The 27,742-nt window shown below is 44.7% G+C and overlaps 1 protein-coding gene across 9 annotated transcripts in view; it reads right to left on the bottom strand.

Moving 5' to 3' along the window:
* GLI3 (GLI family zinc finger 3) overlaps nt 1–27,742 on the bottom strand; it is a 402,298-nt gene that overhangs the window by 348,782 nt on the left and 25,774 nt on the right. For 7 of the 9 annotated variants that reach the window (XR_005555977.1, XM_039336712.1, XM_039336714.1 and 4 more), the window contains exon 2: nt 1,247–1,296. The exons of the other annotated variants lie outside the window; for them this stretch is intronic. The gene's annotated coding sequence lies outside the window, so the exon portion shown is untranslated. The remainder of the gene's footprint in view (nt 1–1,246; nt 1,297–27,742) is intronic. 9 annotated transcript variants of the gene reach the window in all.

Raw genomic sequence — 27,742 nt, 5'->3', positions numbered from 1 at the left:
ACTCTATGCAATGTGAAAAATCTATACTCATCTCAAATGAAAATCTTTTACATAACTCTGTGTGCCTGCTGCCATATTAAATGTTTTCACTTGGAGTCACTATTTGTTTACACCTTCAAAACAGTGGCAATTTTAGGTTATTCATAGGTGATGTTATAGGGATACTTTTCCACTCTTGAAACATTTCATATACTATAGTTGGAAATGTAAATTAATTATGCTATAAAAAGTAGAATAGTAAAAAGTAAAACTATTTTGAATTCATTAAATTTTCTGCCAGTAAGTAAGATTACATAGGAATGAATGCTGAATATTTAAGCATCTGTATTTATTTTAAAATAATTTTAAACACTTCAAATAAAGAAATAAAAAAACCATTACTAAAATTATTTTGCAAATTAAAGAAAATTTAATATTAAACTATCTGTATTTTTCTTTTATCTTTTTTACCTTTTTATTATTTTTTATCTTTTATCTTAATTTGTAGCTTACTTAATATTTTTATCTTTTATCTTAATTTATAGCTTACTTAGATGTCAGCGCTATGAAGTTCAAAGTAAGAGTTAGAATTTACATAGCCCCAAACCTTTTCAGATCTATCTTAAATCACCAAACAAAATATTAAACTGGAAAGAGTGAGAATATTTTTTGTCTTTTTTTTTGTCCTCATTTTATCTATTTGAAAGTGGAAGGAAGAAAAAGATAATAGAGTTTTGACATTTCCTTGATTCTACTGTCTGAATTATAACTCTTATTTATATGGCTGCCCATTTTACCTTGTTGGCTCTGTACATCTAACAGAAGTTAAAAATAGGTGTGTTTGTGTGTATCTGTGCATCTATGTGTTTCTGTTTCAGTGTTTCTGTGTCTGAGTGACTTTTGTGTATATTGCTGCTCTATTATCTCAAATAAAAGGAAATACCAACTGAGATCACCTAGTAGGTATTATTTGGGTGGGGGAGGGGGATGGTGTTCTCACTTGGCATCCTTGTGTCCAAATAATATTGTAATAATAACTTTGCCCAAAATGTATTATTGAAAAGCAGCAAAAAAATTACTTGCTTTGTAATTATAATATAATTCTGCTATTTCAATGAATGTAAAACATTTGAATAACAACAAAGATGAAGAGAAATGGCTAGAGAATAGTAAGTTTTATGTGCCCATTTTTCCTCTCCTGGTATGGAAGAACTCCTCAAAGCACACAAAATGTCTGTAATAGAAGTAAACAAACAGTTTTACTCACAGTTGTCACAGTTTAAGATGCTCACTAGGGAATTCTGAGAGTTGAAGTCCCTAAGGTTGTAAAATGAATGAATTATGAATTAGTCCAGATACTGGAAAATTTTTTATGCTTTTCTTCAAGAAGCATAGAAAAGAAAAGAAAAGTTCTGATTACAGAGAGTTCATTCATGGCTAGAGAGCAAATCATATCATGACATTATCCAAACACTACCTGAAGTGAAAAAAATTAAATTTGGGGCACAAAACCCCCTTATTTTAGTTTTCTTCTTTTTTTTAGGACATATTTTTTTATATTCTTAAGAATAGCACAAAGCTCTTTATGAAGAAATTCTACAGATTTAAAGAATGATTTCACGGTTTGCTTTTAGTATTGTTTACTTTATTGAAATAGACTACTATTTCTTAGGATTTAACTATATGAGCCTATTCCTGCCTAAACATAGTATCTATTGTTTACTACTAAATTTGTAGTTTCTATTTTTAATCTTTTTCCTGCTTCCCAAATAGCAAAAGCTAAGATACACACACATAATAATACAAGGTACAGCAGTTTGCGTCTTTTGGTTTTTTCTGTTTAACAAGTATACTTGCAAGCAAACTTTTACAATCATATAAAACAATTATTATTACCTAATCTTAAACAAAATTCACTTTGAAACAATAACATATGTTATCATATTTTGAAGTACTTATTTTTATGTTTTTTTCTTTAAAAATATTTTTTGCAGTTCTCAACCTTGTTTTTCAACATGGAAAAGATTGCTTAAGTTACTACCCCTGCCAGAATGATTGCAGTGCAGGAAAAAAAAGCAGTTCTGAACTTTCATAGGCTAAAAAAAAAAAAAGAGGGATAAACATTCCTACATGAAAGCAAACACTCATGGTTTTTTTCCATTCAACCATGCCTTATTCTTTTGCAATTTTCCCGCAGGCTTGAGCCCATTCAACAAATTAATCTGAGCCCCAGTTTCAAGCTAATCCTTCCCAGACCAACAACCTGCTTCCAGGTGCATCTCTGGTTTTCAAAACATTAACATACAAGCCTGCAATTTATACTTTATGGTAAAACTGAAATGATTCAGACAAGTTACTGGTACATGATCATTCAAGAAACAGAAATAATACATTTGAATGAAAATTCAGATAACTTCCTCAGATATATTCTGCACACTTCCAAAGCTAAAACAAGGAAAGTTTAACTCTTTTCCAAATCCAGAAAAGACTAACCATTCTTAGTCAATTTTAAAAAGTGCCAATGTGAAGTAATCAGGCAAATTCAATTGTGAATCCTTTTACATACTATTTGATTTTGGGGAGGAAGTAGCACAGATACCAATTTACTTTTTCTTGCATCAGCAGAAAATGCTCACCTGAATTCTAACAGTTGATATTAGATTTTGGACACTTGAACTAGAAAAATCTATATGAATAAGTACCAGGAGAAAACAAAGAAATTATTTACTACCAATAAAGGAGAATATTTGTAGCTCAGAGTTAAATAAAGGGTTCTTGATACTCCCTTGGCTTTGTTGTTTTCTTGCAGATGTTTCATTACCCAAACTAGGTAACATCATCAGTGCTAGTAAGAAATGGAGTTTGCTCTCAGTTTATATTTCTAGTGGCCTGCCCTGGGGTGGTCTTAGAGGTTCTTTGGTTGAACTGTTTATTGTTGGCTTATTTCACAGATCCTTGATTGGGATATGGTTTACTTGAATGTTGGTCTGATGTTAATCTTGATGTTAATCTATGCTCATCTGGATGCTGATTGCTGATGAGGAGATATTTTGGTGTTTTGTTAGCTTTTTTGGCTTGTTGATTGTCTCTTTTGCATAGTCTATAGGTATTGTTTATATCTATTTGTCTATATATGGCTAACTTTTCAGAATCCCAGGCTTCTAGAAATTCCCTGGAGTTTTTGGACTTGGCTGGATCTAGGATGGTCAGAGTTTCCCAATTGAAACAATAGTTAAGTCTGCCCATTTGTTGTGAAATTAAAGTGTAGGGGAAAAACCACGATACTTACATCAGAAGACAAGACCATGAAGGGTTGGAGAAAGCAGGTTTTATTTGCGCAAAGGTTCAGAGTATTCATATGACAAATTCTGAACCCTGAGTTACTCCCAGGGTGTCATTTTTATACAGCTTGTCACCCATGCTTTTACCCAAGGGATGACTTCTTATCTACCTTTAACATACTAAAAGAGAGAAGTTCATATTTTGAGACTACACACATAGGAAAAAGGGAAGTTTATACAATGTGCAGAAAACCATACTCCCCTACACGCGTAATATCTTACACCATTTGTGACTTTCAGTTGGCACTTCTTGTAAAAATGTTTCTTCATAGAATTGCACACAGGTCATCACGCTCAGCCAGTTTATAATATTAGTTAATGCTTTCAAAACATCACCTCTGTTAATTAAAATGCTGTTTATAGTATTTTTCCATCTCCCTTAATGGCATTTTCTACTTGCCACATTTCCCCCCTTTGAAACTTCACTTAAATCTCAGGATTATTGGGGAGTTTCATATATTGGGGGTCTTCATCTACATATTCCCCCTCATCCCATAAGGCCATAACCTGGGCTATGGCCCTTTTTTCCACAAGCATAGAAAGGCTATTAGAAATTGCACGTACAAAGATTGGTAAAATACATGGTAAAATTACACATCCAGCTACTATTAAGCCAATAAGGGCCACAATAGCTTGTAAGCCAGGAAGCTTTGGAAACCAAGAGCTAAATGTTTGGGCAAAGTCAAAACCTTTCCATTCTTGGTCAGCGTTGTGGGTTAGTTGTCTCATTTCAGTGGTTAATTGTTTAATAACCTTCCCAGTCTCATCAATTTGTAGACAGCAATTGGTAAGGTTACACTTTCCACACAATCCTCCCTCCTTGGCTAACAGGGAATTAATAACAATACTAATCAGCAATAGCACCATTACTATCCAAATAGTTGGCATGAGGCCCTTTCTAATACAGACAGTTTCTCCCATCCTTTGGCTGGGTTCCATACTTAGAGAAACTTAACACTAGCTGCGCGATTGCAGCTTCCAGGGCAGGGGGGGGTCTTGTTACCCATGCGCTGGGTGTTAGCTTCCGGAGTAACACCTGCAGGGGTTGTCTTCACCTCTCCCGTTCACAGGGGGACAGCTTCCGGAGTATCACCAGAAGGAGAGAGGCTCCTTCCTTTGCGGTGTAGAGTTAGCCTAAGAGGGTGTGTTCGGTCACTCTTCACTTTCCACTGGGCAGGGGCAGCCAATTCAACTCGGACCAATGGATCCACGATCTGATTTCAGCCACCTTAATAGCAAGGGGAGAACACATAACAACAGTATACGGCCCTTTCCACTTGGGGCTTAAAACTTCCCTCTTCCAGTCCTTTACCCAAACCTCTTGTCCTGGATGTATATCATGTGTATGTGTGACCAGAACATGGGGCCTTTGGGTCAAGACATATTGTTGTAGCCTCTGTACTACTGTATTGAGGGCTTGCAGTTGTTTCAATTTGACAGTGTCTGCCACTGGTCCAGTGTTCTGGACAATTGGCCTGAGTAGATTAGGGACTCTGCCATACAATAATTCAAATGGTGATACAAGTAACCCTCCTTGTGGGGCATACCGTACTGCAACCAGGGCCAGGTTTAAAGCATCTGGCCACTTAAGCTGGTTTCCTGACATATGTTTTCCAAGTTTTCCTTAATGGTTCTATTCACCCTTCCCCCTGACTGAGCATGGAAACTACAATGAAGTTTCCAAGTTATTCCTAACATAGCTGCTATCTTTTGGGTAGCTACCTATGGATAAATTCAGGACCACTGTCTGAGGACATCCTAGATGGCAACCCATACCTGGGAATAATAATGTGGAGCAAGGCTTCTGCAACCTCAGTTGGTTTTTTTTTTTGTCCTTGTAGGGATGCACTTCGGCCATCCAGTGTATGTACATATTATGACTAGCACTGCTCTATAGCAGTGGTACTCAACCTTTTTAATGCCGCAACCCCAACCGGTCGTACGTCGAGGACTACCTTACCGGTTGTAAGTTGAGGACTACCCAACTGGTTGTAAGTCGAGGACTTTCCTTGCCTGGGAGTGCCGCACACGCGTGGTGCCACCCCCTGCGCCGGCCGAGGTGTAGCTGGCAAGCGGCAGAGACGGAGCAGGCCGACCACCGGCTGGGACACCAGCTGGCCCAGCCCAAGGGAGGTAAGGCACCCACCGGGCCCCACGCTTGCCAGCAACCCTCCCTGCACCTGCCGGCCTCCCACCTCCCACCCCTGGCCTTACATTTTTAGTAGTTGCTCAGCAGGGAGGGGTGGAAACTTCCAGACAGCTCACCTTCGCTGCAGACAACTTGCAGCACCGTTTGCAGAATGGGACTTTTGGTGAGCTCAGCAGGACAGCTTGGACAATTCCTATTGGCTTTTGAAAGCCAATAGAATTAGATTCTATTCAAGAGAGTCTATTCTATTGGCTTTCAAAAGCCAATAGAATAAAAGGGAGTAGCTCAGCTAAGGAAAAGGGGAAAAAATGGCGGACTGCATTGTTTGGCAACCCCCATGAAATGGTCGTTCGACCTCAAATGGGGTCCCGACCCACAGGTTGAGAACCACTGCTCTATAGGGACCTGAACATGGCATGTCAGTAAAGTCAATCATCAGAGAATCAAAGGGGTAATTTCCCCTGGGTTGAGGAAGTTGAGGTCCTTGCCTTGAGTTGTTGGCTGCACAAATCTCACACATAGCACAAACATTTGCTGCAATGCTGTGTATTTTGTCAATACAGACCTCTCGCTTCAGGGCATCTGCCAACGCCGTCTTTCCCAGGTGCAGTTATCTATGGACCTGTTGCATTGCATCCCATGCCATATATCCTGGAATAAAGATTTGCTGGTCTGGCAGGATCCACCAGCTATCTTCCTGGCATGCTTCAAGCACCTAAATTTGCTTTAAGTCTTCCAGGGAATAGTTTGGTTTAACTTGCTCTTGGGGGACCCATACAGCTAGGCAGTTTGTCTGCACTGCAAGTGCCTTTTGTGCTGCAATATGAGCTTCCCAGTCTGCTTTATTATTTCCCAGCTGAATATCTGATACTCTTTACAGTGCATTACAGCTACTTCGCTGGGTTTCCACACACTATCCAGCAGACACAATATCTGTGATCCATGCTTAACATCCTTTCCCCCTGCTGTTATTAGACCTCTTTCTTTGTATAATGCTCCATGGACTTGCACTATCAGGAACGTGTACTTAGAGTCTGTATAAACGCGTTTTCCCTTTGCCAGCTCCAGGGCTCTAGTTAATGCATGCAATTCAGCCAACTGAGCACTGGTGCCTGGGGAAAGGGACTCAGCTTCCCATACATCCTCCAAAGTCACCACAGCATATCCTGTCTTCCGAGTTCCTTCTTGCATAAAGCTAGTTCCATCTGTATATATTGTAAAATATGGATTAGGAAGGGGAACGTCCTTCATGTCTGGGCGGCTAGCGTAAGTTTCTTCTATGGTTTGTATGCAACTATGTGTGGTTTCCAGGCCAGGTTCAGGTAGTAACGTAGCTGGATTCAGAGCTTTTGATTGTATTAAAGTAATGGGGCGTTGTCTTACGTGAACGCCTTTTCTCAGCATGATGACGTAGAATCCACCGATGGGTAATCTCAGCCTTCCTGCTCAGAAGAGACTAAGTCAAATTTTAGCCACGCCTCCCTCTGGGAGTGTCTTTCCAGTTTTTGACGAGGCGAAGCATCCATGACGAAGTCTGACCCATTGGCTCCAATAAACCTGACACTGGCCTAGACTTCCTGAAGGGGAGGGTGTGGATTCTACATCATGCTGAGAAAAGGTGTTCAGGTAAGACAACACCCCTTCTCCAGCATGACGCCTGTAGAATCCATGGGTGGGACATACCAAAGCCACTCATGTCTCCACCAGGAGGGAAAAGTCTAGGCTTGTGTCCCCTGAGAAGAAACTACCTGCTGCAGGACCCGCCTACCAAACAAGGCATCTGTTGCTGCAAACTGATCAATCTTATAGTGTCTTACAAAGGAGGAAGGGGAGGACCAAGTCGCTGCCTTATGTATCTCTTCAATCGAGGCCTGAGTGGACCAGGCCACTGAGGCAGCTGTGTTGCGCATAGAGTGAGCTGTAATGTGTATAGGACCTGGGAGAGACTGAGAAGTATAGGCTCGAGCAATACAGGCTCTGATCCATCTATCTATGGTTGAAGAGGAGACCTTCTGACCCATGGTAGAAGGTCTGAAGGACATGAACAAAGCCTCCGATTTACAGAAAACCAAGGTCCTCTTAATATAAAGATGCAGAGCACTGCGTACATCCAACTTATGCTACTCTCTCTCTAATCGATGAGACGGGTTGGGACAAATATTTGGAAGAACCAAGTCTGGGACTTGTGGAACCAAGTATTGACCTTTGGGATGAATGAAGGGTCCATGCAAAGGACCACATCTTCGAAAAAAGTACATAAATCATTCCACACTGAGAGTGCAGCCAATTCCGAGATTCGTCTAGCAGAAGTGATAGCTACTAAGAACGCCACCTTTAAGGAAAGAAAATGAAGTGAACAAGACCTGAGAGGCTCAAAAGGGGGGAGTCAGGGCTTGCAATACCTTGGGTAGATCCCAAGATGGGTGTTGATGCATCGGAGGTCTAGCATTGACTGCCACTTTCAGGAATGCACTAACTGCTGGATGTTGTGTCAAAGGAACCAGGTTGTCCCAAGCCAGGACCGTTGATAGGGCCGCTACCTGCCTGCGGATGGTGTTAGGTGATAATCCCTTATTTATTCCCCCCAAGAGATATTCTAATACAGTGATTCTCAACCTTTCTAATGCCATGACCCCATAATACAGTTCCCCATGTTGTGGTGACCCCCAAGTGGGTGTGGCCACCAATAAGAGGGAGTAGAACAGCTAGGGAAAAGGGAAAAAAATGGCGGACAGCATGGTTTGGTGACCCCCATGAAATGGTCATTCGACCCCAAATGGGGTCCCGACCCACAGGTTGAGAATCACTGTTCTAATAGGAATGGTGACCGACAGCGGCCTGAGATGCTGCTTAACGCACCACGTGCAGAAGTTCTTTCACATGGCATCATAAATCCTATTAGTCGAGGGATGTCTCGAGGCCTGAATCATAGAGATCACCCCTGATGAATATGATTGTCTAGTTCAGTGGTTCTCAACCTGTGGGTCGGGACCCCATTTGGGGTCGAACGACCATTTCATGGGGGTCGCCAAACAAGGCTGTCCGCCATTTTTTACCCCTTTTCTTTGGCCACACCCCTGGCACCCAGTGATGTATAAGTGGTTGGGGGTCATCACGACATGGGGAACTGTATTATGGGGTTGCGGCATTAGAAAGGTTGAGAACCACTGGTCTAGTTAAACTTTCCCGCTCAAGTGCCAGGCGGCTAATTGGAGGCACTGTGGATCTGGATTTTGAAGATTCCCCTGGCTGAGGGCCACTCGGTCCGGAGGAATCCTCCACGGTGGCGAGAGCGACAGGTCCACAAGGTCGGCAAACCATGGATGCATTGGCCAATGTGGAGCAACTGAGATTATCTCGGCCCGTTCCTGAATCAATTTGCGAATGGTTGCCTGTATCAAAGGAAGGGGAGGGAAGGCTTAAAGCAGACCCTCCAGCCACCGGCATTGGAGAGTGTCCGTTCCCTCCATTCCCCGAGTTGGAAACCTGGTGAAAAACCTGGGGAGCTGAGAGTTTCTTGGACAAGCAAAGAGATCCAGTTGTGGATGATCAAACCTGATAGAGATCTTCCTGAACAGTTCCAGATCCAGACTCCACTCTGAGTGGTCGACCGTGACCCTGCTCAGGGACTCTCCTTGTTGATTTGCCTCCCCCAATATGTGTTCTGCCTTGATGGAACACAGGTTGGACTCTGCCCACAGGGCCAGAGCCTCCAGCATGAGGGACCAAGTCCGGGTCCCTCCCTGCTTGTTGACGTGAGCCTTGGCAGCAACGTTGTCCATCAGAATGAAGACGTGTTGTCCCCTCACTACAGAGGAAAACTGATGGAGTGCCAAATGTATGGCCCTGAGCTCGAGCCAATTTATGTTGTGAGCTAGCTCCGATCAGGACCACCTGTGCCAGATGAGTCTGTAGATGGGTGCCGCAACCGAACAGACTGGTGTCTGTGGTCAAGATGAGTCTGGGGGCTCCTTGAAGATGGTCCCCTTGGTCATTGCGGATGAAGCCCACCATAGGAGAGAGGATACAGTGGGGTGAAGAACCGTCACCCTTCTCATGGATGAACTGAGGTTCTGTTTCTGGAAGGGAAGGAGAAACCATTGAAGGTTTCTGGAATGAAGTCTGGCCACGGAACGATCCCCATGCAAGAGACCATTGTTCCCAGCAGTTGAGACAGCTGACCAGAGTAACTAGCCTCTCTCTCCGAATCTGATGTTCGAGCTTCCGGATGCTGATCCGTTGCTCCTGCGAAAGGTAGACCTTGCAAAGGTTTGAATCTATTATCGCCCCTAGGTGAAGGAGGCGTCTTGTAGGAGTGGTGTGACTCTTCTTGAAATTCACGGAAAACCCGTGATCCTGAAGAGTATTGATTGTGATTTCCAGGTCTGACAGAGTCGACCTGAAAGAACTGGATTAGAGTAGAATGTCATCCTGGTAGCATTGTACGTGCACCGGAAACATCCTGAGGTGGGCTGCCAATACTGCCAAACTTTTTGTGAAGACCCTTGGAGTTGAAGAGAGACTGAAGGGGAGAGCCCTGTACTGGTAATGCCGGTGCGCATAACAAAACCGAAGGAATCTGCGGTGTTCCGGGAGGATTGGGATGTGCAAGTAAGCCTCTGTCAGGTCTATGGAGGATAGGAAATCCCCTTTTCTGATGCCGGCCAGAATGGACCTTAGGGTCTGTATCTTGAACCTGTATTTTAAGAAATAATTTAGACCCTTTAGATCCAGTAATGCCCTCCAACCTCCCGAGGCTTTGGGTACCATGAACAGAATGGAATAAAATCCCTGTCCTTCCTGTTCCTGTGATACCTGTTCTATTGCCCTGATTTCTAACAGATGGGAAATGGCTGTGGCTACCAATTTTGCCTTGACTGGGTTTCTTGATACAGGACATCGCATGAAACAGTCCGGAGGATTTGAGATGAATTCTAAAGCGAGATCCCGTTTTATGGTCTCCCTGACCCAAACGTCAGCGGTGGTAAGCTCCCAAATGTCGCTGAACAGTGCCAACTGCCGGCCTATGGGAGAGTTCTCCCTGGCGTCACTTAGACCGTCTGTAGGGACGGCCCCCTATGCCCTGGAAAGGGCGCTTGGACTGGTATTGGCCTCTGGCTCTGGTGTTCTGCCGGTCCTGTTGGCGATCCTGTCTAGGGGGAAAGGATTGTGAGCCTCTGGGCCATTCCCAGGCCTGCCCAGGCCAAAAGGGCTGCCTCCACTCCCAGGAACCACTGGAGCGGAATGTCTGTCTACGAAAATCCTGCTGAGGTCGTCTATCTGACCTTTTGGAGGGGTGTGCCAGAATCTTTCGTTCATCTTTGCCCTCTATTATGTGCGGTTCAAGAATTGGGCCAAATAAATGTGTACCACTGTACTTGGCCGTTGACAGACGCCACTTAGACTTTAAGTCAGTCTGCCACTGTTTTAGCCACAGCAATCTTTGAGAGGCAACTGTGGCTGCAATGGATTTAGCAGAATACCTGGCTGAATGAAGTGAGGCATCTGCCATATATTCTGATGCTGCCACTAACTTTCCCAATGTCTGATGTGTGCATACCTGGTCAGGGGGAACGAGTGCCTGAAGTTCGCAGAGCCACATGATTGAAGCCCTTGCAAAGAAGGAAGATGAAGTCACAGCCTTAATCGCCCATGCCAAGGCCTGATGAGCTCAGCGAAGGGAGAATTCGAACTTCTTGTCCTCCACCTTCATAGCCTCTGCCATATCCCCTGGAATAGCCGATGTGGAAAATAAAGAGGTTAGTGGAGTGTCCATGGATGGCACCTCTAAGAGGGAACCAAAAGAGGAAGAAACATTGAAGAGCTTCCTTTCTGTGCTATTGGGGGTAGGAAAAGTGGCCAGGGATGACCACTGTTTTTCCACAGTAGCCCGAAATACATGTGGACAAGGAATTTGTTTCTCCTCCACAACCTGTTCCCTGAACAGTGCATTAGACTCCTGGTTGGTGGAGGTGGAAGGTTTGTCGTCCTGTGGCGAGGAGAGGTTAGCTGTAGTATGGGCTTTCAGAAGTAAAGACCTGAAAAGGAAAGGATCAAAAAGACCCAAGCTTTGCACTTGTTTGGGCATGCCTCCTCATCCTTTGACATGGGCATGTCAGCTACCTCTAGGTCCACTGACCCTTCCTCGCCTAATTGTGAAGAGGTCTCAGAGACACCAGAACCGGGAACCGTAGCACGTCCTGTTTGAGAAGGAAGCATGGATGGAGGAGATGGTGGTTGTAAAAGCCTATGACTCCTAGAAGAAGACATAAATTGTGTAAATGTATGCTGCATGAATGCATTAAAATGATCTGACCCCAGAGCCTGTTGGTCCTCTGAACTAACTCCAGCCACAGTTGTGACCTGCGTGCTTTCATAAACCTGTTGTGTTAAAGAAGAAGAGGAGGAGGAGCGGGGGGGACCAACCTGTTCAGTTTCCCCCTGAGACCATGCCCTAGGGGCATCATGTGAAGGCGCATATGGAGGCTCAAATGGAGAACGGTCCAGTGAAACGGGGGGAACCACTTCAGCCTCACTGGACATGAGCCTTTGAGCTTTGGAGAATTCCCTCTCCAGCGCCAGATATTCTTCTCGAGGCCTCTCGCTTGGCTGCTTTGGAAGTCTCCTTAGGTGCCAAATGCTTTGTCTTGGCCTTTTTCTTTCCCCCGCTTCCAAATCAGTTGATCTGCATTTTGCTTGCGTGGGGGGAACAACAGTGTCTTGTGATGCCTGGAGCGAGGAACTGTCTGCCATTGCAGTCAGGATATTCCAAAGGATATACCCGTAAATGGGGGGGGAACCCAAACACGCAGATGTGGTTGTCGGAGAGGAAAACAACCCACAATATGAACAACAACAATGGCAAAACAGCCAGACAATTCACTAGAACTGCCTGTCTAGGCCTGTGGCACCGCGCCACAAATTAAATGGAACAGGTGGATTCTAGATAAAATTCTCCCCTGCTCAGTATACCACACTAGTAAATGGAATATAACCTGATCCTCAGATAGTAGAGTTGGACCAATGAGCAATGCAATAAGGGGTCATCACATAACTAGTTGATTGTATTTATGGTATCCTGGAAATGCATTAATATGCTTCCCTCCAGTAAAGGCCTGACATAGCAGACCCAGTCAACAGTAAAGCAGGCCCCAATGGACTGCTAGGAACACGAGGTCCTTACAAGATGGTGTCAACACCTGAAAACATCCAGTCAAGATGGCGGCCACACCTTGAACACGTGGTCAAAATGGCGGTCACACCTTGCAGTCTCCTCTAATAGTTGCAATAGCGCCAAAAAGGTCTACCAGACTGCCTGGAAGGGAAAGGCTCTAAGGGTTTCTTCCTAAAATCCCCCCCCCCCTTTCATCACAAATAACTTGCTGTTAGTCGCACAGCCTCTGCTGCGATCCAGCAAACGCCTGCTTCCAAAGGAACCTCGTGGCATCAAAAGCAACTGAAAACAACTCGCTGTTAAGTGGAAGGGAGTCCCTCCAGTTACCCGAGCTCCACGGAAATCCTTATCCTCCGCAATTCAGCTGTTCAGCTGATCAGCGTTCCCACTGATCAGCTAGATCGGAGCCAAAAGCCCCGGTTACGATCGGCCTGGAAATAGCTCACACAGGAGCCTAGTGGGCTCATAGAGCCTAGAGGCCAGATCAATCCTCAAATAATTTTAGCAATTTGGATCCAAATTTAGAAATAAACACCAAAATTTAGAGATCGTTGGATTCAAATGAATCCAATTAGTGAATCAATCAAATTAATTAATCAACCTAATCTGACTGAGGAGCCCGAAATTTTGTGTCCTACTGAGATAGACTAAGTAAAAAAACTGGGAAGACACACCCAGAAGGAGACGTATACATATGACAAATTCTGAACCCTGAGATACTCCCAGGGTGTCATTTTTATACAGCTTGTCACCCACGCTTTTACCCAAGGGATGACTTCTTATCTACCTTTAATATACTAAAAGAGAGAAGTTCCTATCTTGAGACCACACACATAGGAAAAACGGAAGTTTATACAATGTGCAGAAAACCATACTCCCCTACACGCGTAATATCTTACACCATTTGTGACTTTCTGTTGGCACTTCTTGTAAAAATGTTTCTTCATAGAATTGCACACAGGTCATCACACTCAGCCAGTTTATAATATTAGTTAATGCTTTCAAAACATCACCTCTGTTAATTAAAATGTTGTTTATAGTATTTTTCCATCTACCTTAATGGCATTTTCTACCTGCCACAAAAGGATTTTTATCATGTCTTCTGACTGCTAGTTGGTGTTCATGGATGCATTCTGCCAGTTTTCTGCCTGTTTGTCCCACACAGTAGTTGTTGCAATCATTACACTGTATGTTGTAGATTACTCCTGTTTTTATTTTGAAGACTGCTGGATGTTTTAGTTTACTGAGGAAGTTTTGAACGTACAGTTGGCCTGTGCGCTACTCTGATTACATGACTGTTGGCGGTTTCTGAAATGTTCTTGATATATGGCAATGTTATTCTTTTTTAGATCTTGTGTTGGTTGTGCTGTATTGGGTTTCAATCTTCGTGTACTTGGCTTAGTCTGATGTGCTATGGAGAAATGTGGTCATAGATTCTTTGGCTAATTCTGGATCTATGGAGAGGAACAGTGCTGAGACATCAAATGAGACCATGATTTCATTCTCATCTATAATTACATCTTTGATTGTTTGAAGGCACTGTAGCAGAGAGTTGATGGAATGTTTGCATCCTCTTGTGAGATGCCCAAACTTTTTTGTTAATTCTTTTGTGATGTTATATGTAGATATCTCTACATACATCACAAAATGATGTAATGATATGATTGGACAAAGAGGTGTGTCAGACTTGTGTATGTTAGGGTGTCTATAGAAGCATGGGAGGATGGGTCTACTGCTTCTCATCTGTTACTGTTCCTCTTTGATAATTTGGCATTTCTTAGTGAGATCACTGAGAGTTCTCTTGATCCAGTTATCCAGTTTTTATATTGTATTAGTATTTACTGGGATGTAATTTCTTTGTCTTCTAGTAGTTATTTTGCTTTTTGTAAATATTGTTATCTGTCCATAATAACAGTGATTCAGTCTTTATCTGTGGGAATGATAATGATAGTCTGGTCATTTTTTAGGTTTCTGAGAGCTGCTTTGTCTTCTGTTGTGAGATGATTCTGTTTTCATTTTCTTCTGGTCTGTGGAATAATGGTTTGTCTGATGTTTTCTTAGATCTCAGTGGGAAGTCCAGTAGTTTTAAATGCTCCTTCTAGATCTGCAAAGAATTCCAGGTTATTGGTATCCTTGTGCTATAGTTAAGTCATTTTTATAGAATCTTGTGTTTTGCAGTGATAGTGGATGGCTGGACATGTTGACTATCCATTCAGACTCTGATGCTTCTTTGATTCTAGAAATGAATTTGAGTTTACTTTGCAGCTTGATTTTTCTTTTTCTGGCATGTGTCTGGGAACTACTTAGGATGGTAGTAGCCAATCTCTCTATGTGCTCTGATGTGATAGTCTGCTCCAACTATTCCTTGAAGTTCACTTTCTTGGGCTAGTTTCCATCCAGCTGAACAGTTGGTTGGAGGTTTGTATCTTGATACTAGTAGGTAGGGCATGCTCTCATAGAAATTCACATTGGAAGAAAAGTTGTTCCTTAGTGGAAATGTGCCCGGGTGGAATTGCAATGGAAACTGTGACCATCCTAGACCAAACCAAGTGTAAAACACCAGGGAATTTCTAGAAGCCTGACACTCTGACTAATTACTTACTTATGGAGATAAAGTAGTGGAGGGAGTGGAAGTTATAAGGAATTTTGATGGCGAGCAAGCATGCCATATTAGGATTCACTATAATGCAGACAAGGGTAACTGAACAAGGTTAGAGTAATGTTTTAGATTTTAAGAGAGCTGACTTCAAAAAATTAAGAGAAGAACATTGAAAATATACCATAAATGGAAATGCTAGAGAGAGAAACAGTTCAGAATGCTTGGGAAACTCTGGAAAAATGAGATAATAAATGACAATCAAAAATAATACCACAGAGAAAAAAACAAGATGAGACTAATATGGTTGCTGAGAGACAAAAGGGACAAGTATAAAAAAATGGACAGAGGGACTTGTAACTAGAGTAGAACACCAGCAAATAGCCTAAAACTGCATGGAGTCAGGAAGCTTAACATTCAGACTGAACTAAAATATGCAACATATGGCAAGAATACAATAAAAAGAAATCTTTCCATTATGTAAAGAGCAATAGAAAAAGTTAAGGAAATGGTCCGCTAATTTTAAAAAATGGCAAGATGACAGACAGCAGGGAGAAAGCAGAACTGCCTAATTCTTTTTCTGCATCTGTCTTTATGCAAAAGGAAAAAAATAGATAAACCTGTCAAAACAGCATTATGGGAAACAGAAGAGGAATGCAAGTCAAAGTCACTCCAAATCACAAGATGGGAGGCAAATAAATAATAATAATAAATAAAAATAACTAAGGAATGATTAGAGAATACTTAGTTGCTCTGAATGAATTCAAACCTTGTGGTCTGGTTTACATCGCAGAGTACTGAAGAAGCTGACACATGTGATTTCACAAACCATGGGATGAAATCCTTTGAGAACTCTTGGAGCATGGAAAAGTGTCAGAGGACTGGAAAAGAGCTGATGTGGTTCTAATCTTTAAGGGGTGGGGGGGTGGGGAAGATGACTATAGATCTATCTATTTGATACATGATTAATATTTCAGAAAAGATAATCAAGCTCCAGGTTTACGAACACTTAGAAGGAACACTTAGAAGTGGTTACTAGAAGCCAGCATGGGATTGTTAAGAACAGATCATGCTAAACAAGCCTTCTTTGATAAAATGAATAAATTAGTGGACCAAATAGATGCTCTGGACATTATATACTTAGATTTTAGTAAGTATTTAGTAAAATAGACTACAACTACTTCTTAGTAATGAATCAACTGCACCCAGCATGTAATCTTAAATGGAATTATACCTATGTAGAGTGAAGTATGCAGTGGGTTTTCTCAAGGTTCTGTTTTAGGCCCAATACTTTTCAACATTTTAATAAATGACCTAAATGTGGAGTTGAAGGGGCACTCATAAAATTTGCAGATGACCGAAAACTGAAGAAAATTGCTAATACTTCAGAAAATAGATTCAAGATTCAGAAGGAACTTCACAGACTAGAGCACTGAACCCTATTTAATAAGATGCAGTTCAGTGGAGAGAAAAATTAAGATAGAATAGAATAGAATATCTTTATAGTCACTGTGTAACTCACAATTAAATTAAGTGCTGACCACAGTGCACAGTACTCACAAGTAAAAACCACAAATAAGAACATACATTATATACACACATCCTTCACATTCTATTCACCATTATGCTGCCCCTAATATTGCACTTCAATGTTGCACTATACTGTGGTATTTAATATGGTTACAGTTCTGGGGTAAAAACTATTTTTCAGCCTATTATCTTTGTTTTTATTATCCTGTATCCTCTGCTAGATGGTTATAGTTCAAAAAAAAAGAATGTCCAAGATGAGTCTTTAAGAATATTTTGAGCTTTCCTAAGACAACAGAAACAGTATAGTTTGTCCAGTGGGGGAAGGAGACGGCAGCCAATAATCCTCTGGGCGATGGTAATGACCCTCTGGAGCGCTTTTCTATCTGCTACTGTGCAACAAGCAAACCACACACAAATGCAATAGGTTAGAATGCTCTTTATAGTCACCAGGAGTTTTTCATTCAGTTGTTATTTCTTGAGAAGTCTCAAGAAGGGGCATTGTCTTACTTGAACATCTTTTCTCAGCATGACGATGGAGAATCCACAATAAATGGGTTGATCCTTGTCTTCCTGCCCAGAGATCAAGTCAATCAACCTTTGCCATGCCTCTTCCCTTGGGTTACAAGACCCAGTCTCGACAAAGGTGTAGCCGTTGATGACCTTACAATGTGGTGGCTCAAAAACCCTGACACAGGACCTGACGGACCTAAATGGGGGGGAGTGGATTCTCCATCATCATGCAGAGAAAAGCCATTCAGGTAAGACAACGCCCCTTCTCCAGCATGACCGATGGAGAATCCACAATAAATGGGACATACCAAAGCCTCACTATCCCTGTGTGTGGGAAACAGTCTGGGCCTGTGTCCCACTATCTGACACTACTCTCTGGAGAACTCTCCTACCAAATGAGGCATCTGCCGAGGCAAACTGATCTAGTTTATAATGCCTCACAAAAGGGGAAGGCAATGACTACGTTGTTGCCCTACAATTTCCTCGGTCGATGCTTGCATCGCCCACACCGCTGAGGTTGCACCGCTGTGAGTTGAGTGCAAAGTGATCCGACTAGGAACTGGCAAGGAGTGTGTCTGATATGCCTCCGCAATACATGCCCTAATCCATCTGCCAATGGTAGGGGCAGACACCTTCTGACCCATTGAAGAGGGTTGGAATGAAACGAAGAGGGCCTCAGATTTGCAGTTTGCTTAATGAAGTGACATAAGACTCTGTGGATGTCCAAAGTGTGCCATTTACGTTCCAAGTCGTGGGACGGCTGAGGGCAAAAATCTGGCAGCACCATTTCCTGCGAAACAAGGAATTGACCTTGGGAACGAAAGAGGGATCCAACTACAGGACCACCCTGTCGACATGAAAGATGCATAAGTCATCTCTGATGGACAGAGCTGCCAGTTCAGAAAAGTGCCTAGCTGATGTGACAGCTACTAAGAGGGCAGCCTTAAGTGTCAGGAACCTCGGGGAACAGGTTCTGACGGGCTCAAAAGGAGTAGAAGTGAGAGCCTGTAGGACATTGAACAGATCCCAAGTGGGATATCTGTGAACCATGGGCAACCTGGTGTTGGTTGCTCCCTTAACAAAGGAGTGCATCATGGGATGCTGAGCCAAGGGCTCTGAATTGCCATATGTAAACACCATGGACAGAGCAGCCACTTGTCTGCAGACTGTATTGGGCATCAGGCCCTTTTTGAGCCCTTCCAATAGATAATCCAAAATCTTTGGAATCGTTATCATCGATAGACTCAACTGCTGCTCACCACACCAGCTAAGAATTTTTTCCAGGTGGAGTCATAAATCCTGTTAGATGAGGGCCTTCTTTTAAGCCTGAATCACAATAATGTCGTCTGACAAGTAGGACTCCTGTATCAGGAACCACCGTTCAAATGCCAGGCTATCAATCGGAGCCGCTGGGTTCAGGGTGATGTACAATCCCCTGGCTGAGGGGGCTCCAACCTGGGGGTATCCTCCACGGAGGAGAGATCGAAAGACCCACAAGTTCGATAAACTGCGCTGTCTGGCCAGTGTGGAGCCTCTGTTCATTCCTGCAGTATCTTATGGATAACTGCCTGGGTCAGAGGAATAGGGAACGCAAATAACAGACCTCTGGCCACGGACTGTGGAGGGAATCTGCCCTTTCCACCCCAGGAGGTAGGAGCCTGGGGAAGAACCACGGGAGCTGAGAATCCACCGGAGTAATAAACAAACCAGTACTCGAAGGCCGAACCTCTCCGATATCGCCCTGAAGAGCTCTGGAGGCAGGTTCCACTCAAAGTGAGCCACTGTCACCCTGCTCAAGAAATCTGTCTACCGATTCGCTTCTCCCAAAAAGTGCTCAGCCCGAGGGAGGAGAGGTTGTTCTCAGCCCAGGTTCCAAATAACTGGGCTTCGGCTCTAAGGGATCTGGAACAGGTATCCCCTTGCCAGTTGACATGGGCTTTCACCGTCACGTTGTCTGTGAGGACTAGAACATGTTGTCTTGCCATTGCCTGTGGCGTAGAGCCAGGTGTATAGCTCCGCGCTCCAACCAATTTATGTTGTGTTTCAGGGCTGATCGGGAGCCAAACAAGCTGGCATTCAAAATCAGGATGAGCCAGGTGGGGTCCTTGAACATGATCCCCCCTGGCTATCGCTGGGGATATCCACCACAGGGTCTGAGATAGAATCCATACCCTTGGGTTGGAGGAACTATCGCGATGCAGGAACTCATATTTCCAAATAACTGAGAAAGCATAGCCAGGGCAACTACCTGCTCCCCTTTTACCTGGATGACCAGGAATCGGATGCAGTGTAGACATTGGCCAGATAACACTGGATACGCACCGGACGGTCCTTAAATGAGCGATCATCACCATCAGGACCTTGTGAACACCCTGGGGGCTGTTGGGAGGCCAACGAGTATGGCCCTACAAAGAAGTGTTGGCCTGCGTAGCAGAGCCTGAGGAATTACCGATGTCTGGGAAGGATGGGAATACATAGGTAGACCTACAACGGATTGAAGGACCTCAGGAAGTCCCCCCCCCCATTCCGATGCCGGCCACCGCGGATTGGAGCATTTGTACCTTAACCTCTCATATGCCAAGTGAGTATTTAATCCCTTGAAAATCAAGGATCGCCCTTCCATAGCCATTTAGTGGCAATAAGACCAACCTAATGGTAACGGACAGCTTCCTGGAGGTGCATTGAGAGGCTTGAGGTGCATTGTTGTCTGCCACTGCATTGTTGATCTGCCAGTAATCAGAGATATCTCGGTGGTGTGCCGAGGGGGATCTCAAAAAGAAACATCTCAGTGGTGTGCTGAGAGGGATTTCAATAGTAAGGAGCAGAGTACTGCTAGTGGCAGAGCCACTCAATGGAATAACAGTTGTACTCAAGGGTTACACACAAATTAATGGTACTACCCTCACTCATGCAACGCTCCTGGTGGCAGCTGAACCAGAAAAGGCTCTGGTCTGTATTGCTGTGGTGATCAAATCAACTCAATGGTAACGGCCAATTCACAAGTAACTCACTTAGTGATGGTAAAACCCACTTAATTGCAATGGCCAGCACACTAGTCCTAGTTAGTGGTGGTAAGACCAACTTCATGGTACATCCATCCTACTTTCTCCTGTCAGGATAAGGAGGTAACCAACTCCAGGCCGGGGCCTTGTGAGCCCAAGATAGCTGTTGTTATGCTCACCTCTCCTGGTAAGCCCAAATCTCTGAGGTCTGAGATGATCCAACAAAGGGAAAAGAGTCCAAGCAGATTAGAGGCAAGGAGTGCTGAATAGAATGGAGTCTGACCCTTAATGCAATAATTAAGCAGACTTCAAATGCTTAGCGATGTGTGTTTCTGTTTGGATGACTCGGACCTTTTTTGTGTCCGGGAGAACTGCTGGAGACAATTTGAGAAGTCAAAAATGAAGTGTTATCTGCCACTGCAAATAAGAAATATCTCAGTGGTGAGCTCAACAGTAAGAGGCCAAGGACTGGATAGTATTTGATGGCTGCAATAGCCGGAGCGCTCATGACCCTGATAGTGGGTCTTAATCGAAATAGTCAGTACGCCAATGAAAACAGTGGTTAATAAAGGCCAACTTGATGGTCCAGGTAATGCACTGCACTGTTCTTGATGACAACAAACCAGTAATGGCACGGTTACCGCCGCGGTAAACCTCACAGCGGTGACAAAACCAGTTCAGGGTAGGACCAGCACATATAAAAATTCACTTAGGGGTGGCAGGTCAACTCAGTGGGCACAGACAACCACATGCGATCCACTTAGTGATGGTAATGGCCAGCATAACTGATGTTGCTTTAGAGGCAGCAAGATCACCTTGATAGCAAAAAGTTGTAAACAGAGGAAGGTCTTTAGCTCAGACACAGCTACACTCTGTTGCTTTGTGCCTCGGAGCGTTATTACTCTAGGGCCTGAGCCTCCTGCCGGACTCTTGACAGGAAAAGACCTTGGTCTAAGTTTACCGGCCACCTCCTGATCGGAGGACTTGGACTTTCTTTTCTTGGAAGTGCTGGGGGCATCTTGTGAAGTTTGAGATGCCACGTTGTCTGCCATTGCAATTAGAGCTATCTCAGTGGTGTGCTGAGAGGGATCTCGACAGAGATATCTCAGTGGTGTGCTGAGAGGGATCTCAATAGTGAGGAGCAGAGTACTGCAGGGCCACTCAATTTAAGAAACAATGTAATCAGGTTCAAACGTGGTTGCAGAACCAAATTAATGGTGCTGCCCTCACCCATGCAATGTTCCTGATGGCAGTAGGACCAGTAAGAGCACAGTCAGAGCTCTGGTCAATTCAACTGTGTCAGCAAAACCACAGTTGAATTGGTAACAGCCAGTTCACAAATAGTTTACTTAGTGATGGTAAGCCAACTCAATGGTAATGGCCAATTTGCATGTGTTTCACTTAGTGATGGCAAGACCAACTCAATGGTAATGGCTAACTTGCATGCGTTTCACTTAGTGATGGCAAGACCAACTCCACGGTAACATCCAATGCACATGTGGTTTACTTAGCGATGGCAAGATCAACTCAATGGTAACAGCCAAGTCACATGTAGTTCATCTAGTGATGTCAAGACCAATTCAATGGTAACAGCCAGGTCAAATGTACTTCACTTAATGGCGTAACTGCCAGCACACATACGCTTTCAGAATAATCTTGAGGCCTGTGTGAGGCCAAAAATGTCAGCTTGTCTCTGTTTGCCTATCTGCAGGCTAGTTTTAGACTTAATCAGGCATCTGTGCAGTAATTAAATCCAAGTGCAAGGCAGTGAATTTGCTGTCGTTGCATGAAACAGAAGTACAGAAGCTAGGCCCGATTGACGGTCATGATTCGCGGCCTTTAAAAATGACCACCATTCAGAATCGTTGAGATCTAGGGCCCTTTTGTAAGATTGCATCTGGAATTGTAATTCCGTTGTCGTCTTTCTGGTGTCCTGATGAAATTCAGTCCAATCGGACAAGACAAGTTGCTCTGCCCCTAAAGGAAGCAATCTGACCGAATCAGCCAAAAATAATAGTAGTAGTAGTAGTAGTAGTCGTCGTCATCATCATCATCATCGCTGCTTCTTGTGCAGCATGACCACGTGGCACCCAAAATGGCGACCGCTGCTGGCAAAAATGAAGAAAAGCAGCTCCAGCCAATGCCCGGGAATGGCCAACAACAAACCGAAATCACTTGAAAAGCCTGCAAATGACAGACATTCACATGCTTCCAAACAATGCAAAATGGAGCGAACAAGGAATGATCGAGCACAGCCAGATTTAAAATTCTGTTGCTGCATTTCTCTGGTGACTTGCTGCAAATTCAGTCCCATCAGGCAATGCTGAGTTTGCCCCCTGAATGATCAATCAAACCTAAGCAGACAATAAAACTAACTGCTGCCTCTCTGCAGCACGCTGACTCCTAAAATGAAAGTAGCTGGGGCTTCAGCTTCACCCAAACGCCTGGGAACGGCCAAAATGAAAACTGTTCTGAATTGCTTGGAACCTTGCAAGCAGAAGAAAAACAGCTCGCCCCAAAACGCTCCCAATTCGAGCGCAAAGGCAAAAGAAACAAGTGAAACTCCCACATGGCCGAGAATGGAGGCTTCCGTTGAAGCCTCAAATCTTCTGAACCGGCTGATTTAGTGCTGTGCTGTTAACAGCACAGCGACTGGGAGAAAACACAATAGATGGGGAAAGCAAAGAAAATATATGACCTGATCATTGTCTCTGCCTAAAGACTGAGCCAAGCTTTATCATGTCTCATACGAGCGAAGACCAAGTTGAGACTGGGTCTTGTAGCCCAAGGGAAGAGGCGTGGCAAAGGTTGATTGACTTGGTCTCTGGGCAGGAAGACAAGGATCAACCCATTTATTGTGGATTCTCCATCAGTCATGCTGGAGAAATATAATCCCTGCTGAGCCTTCTTAACCAATGTTATAACATGAGCACTCCAGGTCAGACCCTCCTTTATGGCAACACCCAGAAACCTAAAGCTTGCCACCTGTTCCACACAGTCTCTGCTAATGATCAGGGGCTGAATGTCTGATTTATTCCTTCTGTAATCTACTATAACATTGGTGGTGAACCTATGGCACACGTGCCAGAGGCGGCACTCAAAGCCCTCTCTGTGGGCATACACACTGCTACTGCCAGCAGCTTTGCAGGTCCATTAGGCTGCCACCGCCACCTGGAGCGGCAGCCCCACCCAGCACAAAGGATGCAATGCAGCCAGTTAGCAAGCTCAAGTAGAGGTGGTAGAGCACGTCCACGCCCAGGAAGCCAAAGGCCACCGAGCAGGGAAAGCCGGCTCCCCATTGGCACCATGGCCACCCAGTCCCAGCTAGGATTGCATGCCTCTCCCCATCTATGCTGGGCTTTCTGCCTCACCCAATCCACCAGAGACCTCCTGGATCTCCCCTAACCCTGCCCAGCCCCCACAGGCATCCCCCATGAGCAACATTGAGATGGCCGTGCCCACCCCAGCCACGCCCACCCAGTCTGCCGTGACAACTGCAGCTATGCCCACCCAGTGGGCCAAGCCTCCATGCCCCCCCTGACAGCACCACAATGCTGATGCGGCCCTGGCACTTTGCAATAAATAAGTGGGTTTTAGGTTGTGGTTTGGGAACTCAGTTTCTATAGGATTCTTCATCACTGTACTATAAGCTGCTTGGTCTTAGTTGTGTTGAGAACCAAATTATTGTCTCTCCACCACAAAAGCAACCACTCCACCTCATCCTGATAAGCAGACTCATCCCCCTGGAGATAAGCCCCACCACTGTTGTATCATCTGCAAATTTAACAATAATATTGCTGGGATGGGTGGGGGTCCAGTCATAAGTGTAGAGAGTGTAAAGTAAAGGGCTCAACACACAGTCCTATGGGAGCCTATATTAAGAATAAGGGCTGAAGAGATATAGTTGCCTAATCTAACCTTCTGAGAGCCGCCAGACAGGAAGTTCATAATCCAAAGGCAGATTGAATGTGAAAGTCTGATACTGACAAGTTTAGATATCAGTGTGTATGCAAGAATTGTGTTAAATGCAGAGCTAAAATCCACAAAGAGCATCCTTACATAAGTTCTCTGCTGCTCCAGATGAATCAGAGCATATGGAGAGTGATGGCTATGGCGAACTCTGTGGATCTTTTTGCTCTGTATGCAAACTAGTGACTGTCAAGTGTGTATGGCAGGCAGGACACAATGTGCCTGCGGACCAGTTTACCCAAACGCTTTAATATAATAGGGATGATCTATAATCCCTGTTAATAAAGGACTTCTTTGGTAATGGAACAATGATGGAGGCCTTCAGATAGGATGGAATAGTGGACTGGGATAGAGACCAATTAAAAATCTTGTAAAGACCTTAGCCAACTAGTCTGCACAGTCTTTAAGCACTTGGCCAGAAATGCCATCAGGTCTAGCAGCCTTCCATGAATTTACAGCTTTCAAGGTAATCCTCACCTCATGCTCCTCCATGATGAGGGGAGGGCTGCAGTGGACTAGTGGCTGTATTACAGCTGCCTCAGATGGCTTCACTTCGAAGCAGGCAAAGAAAAGATTCAGCTTTTCTGCCAATGAAGCATCCCTGTCAACAGGAGTGATGTTATTGGGTCTATAGTTGGTGATTGGTTGGATCCCCTGCCACACCTGCCTTGCATCATTGTTATGAAAATAATTTTCAGTCTTTCTGTTATAATCTGCCTTGGCCTGCTGAATGCCTCTCTTCAGACTAATTTTGGCAGCACTATATTTTTCCCCTGGATTAAGATCCTGCATTAGGTAGGAAAACCCAGATACCCAGGTATAAGAGAATATAAGAGAGTATCTGGCTCAACTTAGTGCCTATAAGAGGAATCTAGGTTTCCTGGTGGCCCAATGGCTAAGTACAAATCAGCAGCATGCTGCAGCTGCCAAAATCGTCAACAGAGTCTTTGGTTGCATCAACAGTGGGAGAGCATTAAGATCAATGGAACAGATAGTACTGCTTTACTGCACTGAGGAAGCCATATTTCGGATACTGCATCCAGTTTTGGTCACAATGCAAAAAATATGCTGAGACCTTTAAAAAGTGCAGGGAAAACCACCAAAGCTAAATCCTATGAAGAACAGCTAAAGGAATGAGGAATATTTAACTTAACAAAGAGAAGACCAAGGAGAGACATAATACCAGTCTTCCAATATTTAAAGAGCTGCCACAGAGGGAGTCAATTTATTTTTCATAGTACCTGAGGATAGAAAAAGAAGTAATGAATGTAACAACCTAGAAATAGGGAGAAATTTCCTGATAGTGAGGGATATTAAGCAACGGAACAGCTTGCTTCCTAGAGTTGTGGATATCCCGCCCTTGGTGGTTTTCAAAATAAGACTAGTAAGCCATTTATCCACATGGAAGGGGCGTTGACTTACCTGAACGCCTTTTCTCAGCACAGAGATGGATAATCCACGCAGTGGGTTGAGACTGTATTCCTGGCCAATCAGATCAGTCAGCCAAAGTTGCCATGCCCTGTCCTGGACCATGATTCTCCAGTCTTGACTCGAGCGTAGCCATTGACTGACAGTAAGACGTTTTGGCTCCACTAAATATATCCTATTATCCTAGTCTATAAGGGTGGGTGTGGATTATCCATCTCCGTGCTGAGAAAAGGCGTTCAGGTAAGTCAACGCCCCTTCTCCAGCACTGGAGATGGATAATCCACGCAGTGGGACATACCAAAGCCTATTGTCCCTTGGGTTGGGGAATAGACTGGTCCCGTGTGTAACTTTGGTCTAGAACCTGCTGGAGAACCCTCCTACCGAAGGAGGCCTCTGCAGAGGAGTACTTGTCGATTTTGTAATGGCGAATGAATGGAGAGGGCGAGGCCCAAGTGGCTGCCCTGCATACCTCTTCAATAGAAGCCTGCATGGCCCATGCTGTTGAGGTGGCAGCACTCCTTGTGGAATGGGCCGTGATATGCTTGGGGACTTGCAAGGACTCCGCCTGGTATGCCCCAGTGATGCATGGCCTAATCCACCTACCGATGGTAGAGGACGAGACCTTCTGGCCCCTAGTAGCGGGGTGGAAGGATATGAAAAGCGCTTCTGAGCGTCGGAATTCCGCTGTGCGCGAAATGTAATGTCTTAGTGCCCTTCGTACGTCCAAGGTGTGCCATTGCTGCTCCAGGGGATGAGCTGGGTTTGGACAGAAGTCTGGTAGGACTATTTCCTGTGATCTGTGAAAAAAGGAGTTGACCTTTGGAATGAATGGTCTATTCTTAGGACTACCTTGTCCCTGTGAAAATGACACAGGTCCTTCCTCGTTGAGAGAGAAGCTAACTCGGATATCCGTCGAGCTGACGTGATAGCTACTAAGAATGCTACCTTATGGGTCAGGTAGCGAATGTCACATGTTTTGAGTGGTTCGAAGGGCGCTCTGGTAAGAGCTTGTAGTACTCGTGGTAGTTCCCACGATGGATACCTGTGCACGGTTGGCGGTCTGATGTTCGCAGCCCCCTTGAGGAAGGATCGTATTAAGGGATGCTTGCCCAAGGATTCACCGGGGCTGGCAGAAAGTATAGTTGAGAGGGCGGCGATTTGCCTGCGCAGCGTTTTTGGCGAGAGGTCCCTCTCTAGGCCATCTAGTAAAAATTCTAGGATCTTGCGAATTGTGATCCCTTCGAGTAACACTTCCTGTTTAGAGCACCATGATTGGAAGCTTCTCCACGTGGCCTCGTAGATACGGTTCGTGGAGGGGCGCCTTGATGCCTGTATGAGCCTAATTACACCCTGTGAGCAAGCCCCCTTGGCTAAAATTGACCGTTCAAGAGCCAGACGGCTAATTGTAGCCATTGTGGCTCTGGGTGGGAGATCTCCCCCTGCTTGAGGGAGATCCTCTCCGGAGGAATCCGCCATGGATTTGTGCGGGAGAGACTCCTCAAGTCTGCGAACCAAGGTCTCCTTGGCCAATAAGGGGCCACAAGGATTACCTCGGCCCTTTCCCGCAGAATCTTGCGTACTACCGCCGGAAGGAGAGGTAAGGGTGGAAACGCGTACAGGAGTCCCCTTGGCCATGGGCTCCGTAACGCGTCTGTCTGCTCTGCTCCCCTGGATGGGAATCGGGAGAAGAAGCGAGTTAGGTGGGCATTGGAAGGAGAGGCAAAAAGGTCCACCTGGGGAAGCCCGAAGCGGTGACAGATCTCCCTGAAGATCCTCGGGTATAGTTGCCACTCCGAGTGATCTATTGTTGATCTGCTCAACAGATCTGCTTGGATGTTTGCCTCCCCCGATATGTGGTCGGCCTTTATGGAGGCCAGATTTTGTTCCGCCCAGGCCCCCAGTAGGAGGGCCTCGGCCGAGAGCGAGCGAGAGTGTGTGCCCCCTGACGGTTTATGTGGGCCTTGGCTGTCACGTTGTCCGTCAGGACCAGTACGTGCCTGCCTTTTATGCTGCTGTGAAAATGCCTTAACGCTAGGTGAATAGCCCGTAGCTCGAGCCAGTTTA

Source organism: Crotalus tigris, unplaced genomic scaffold (genome assembly GCF_016545835.1).
Source record: "Crotalus tigris isolate CLP2741 ecotype Arizona unplaced genomic scaffold, ASM1654583v1 scf7180000017666.379230911805:20528666, whole genome shotgun sequence".
NCBI lineage: Eukaryota > Metazoa > Chordata > Lepidosauria > Squamata > Viperidae > Crotalus > Crotalus tigris.
Note: the sequence above shows the minus strand (reverse complement) of the source record. Positions and strands in the feature narration are given on the sequence as shown.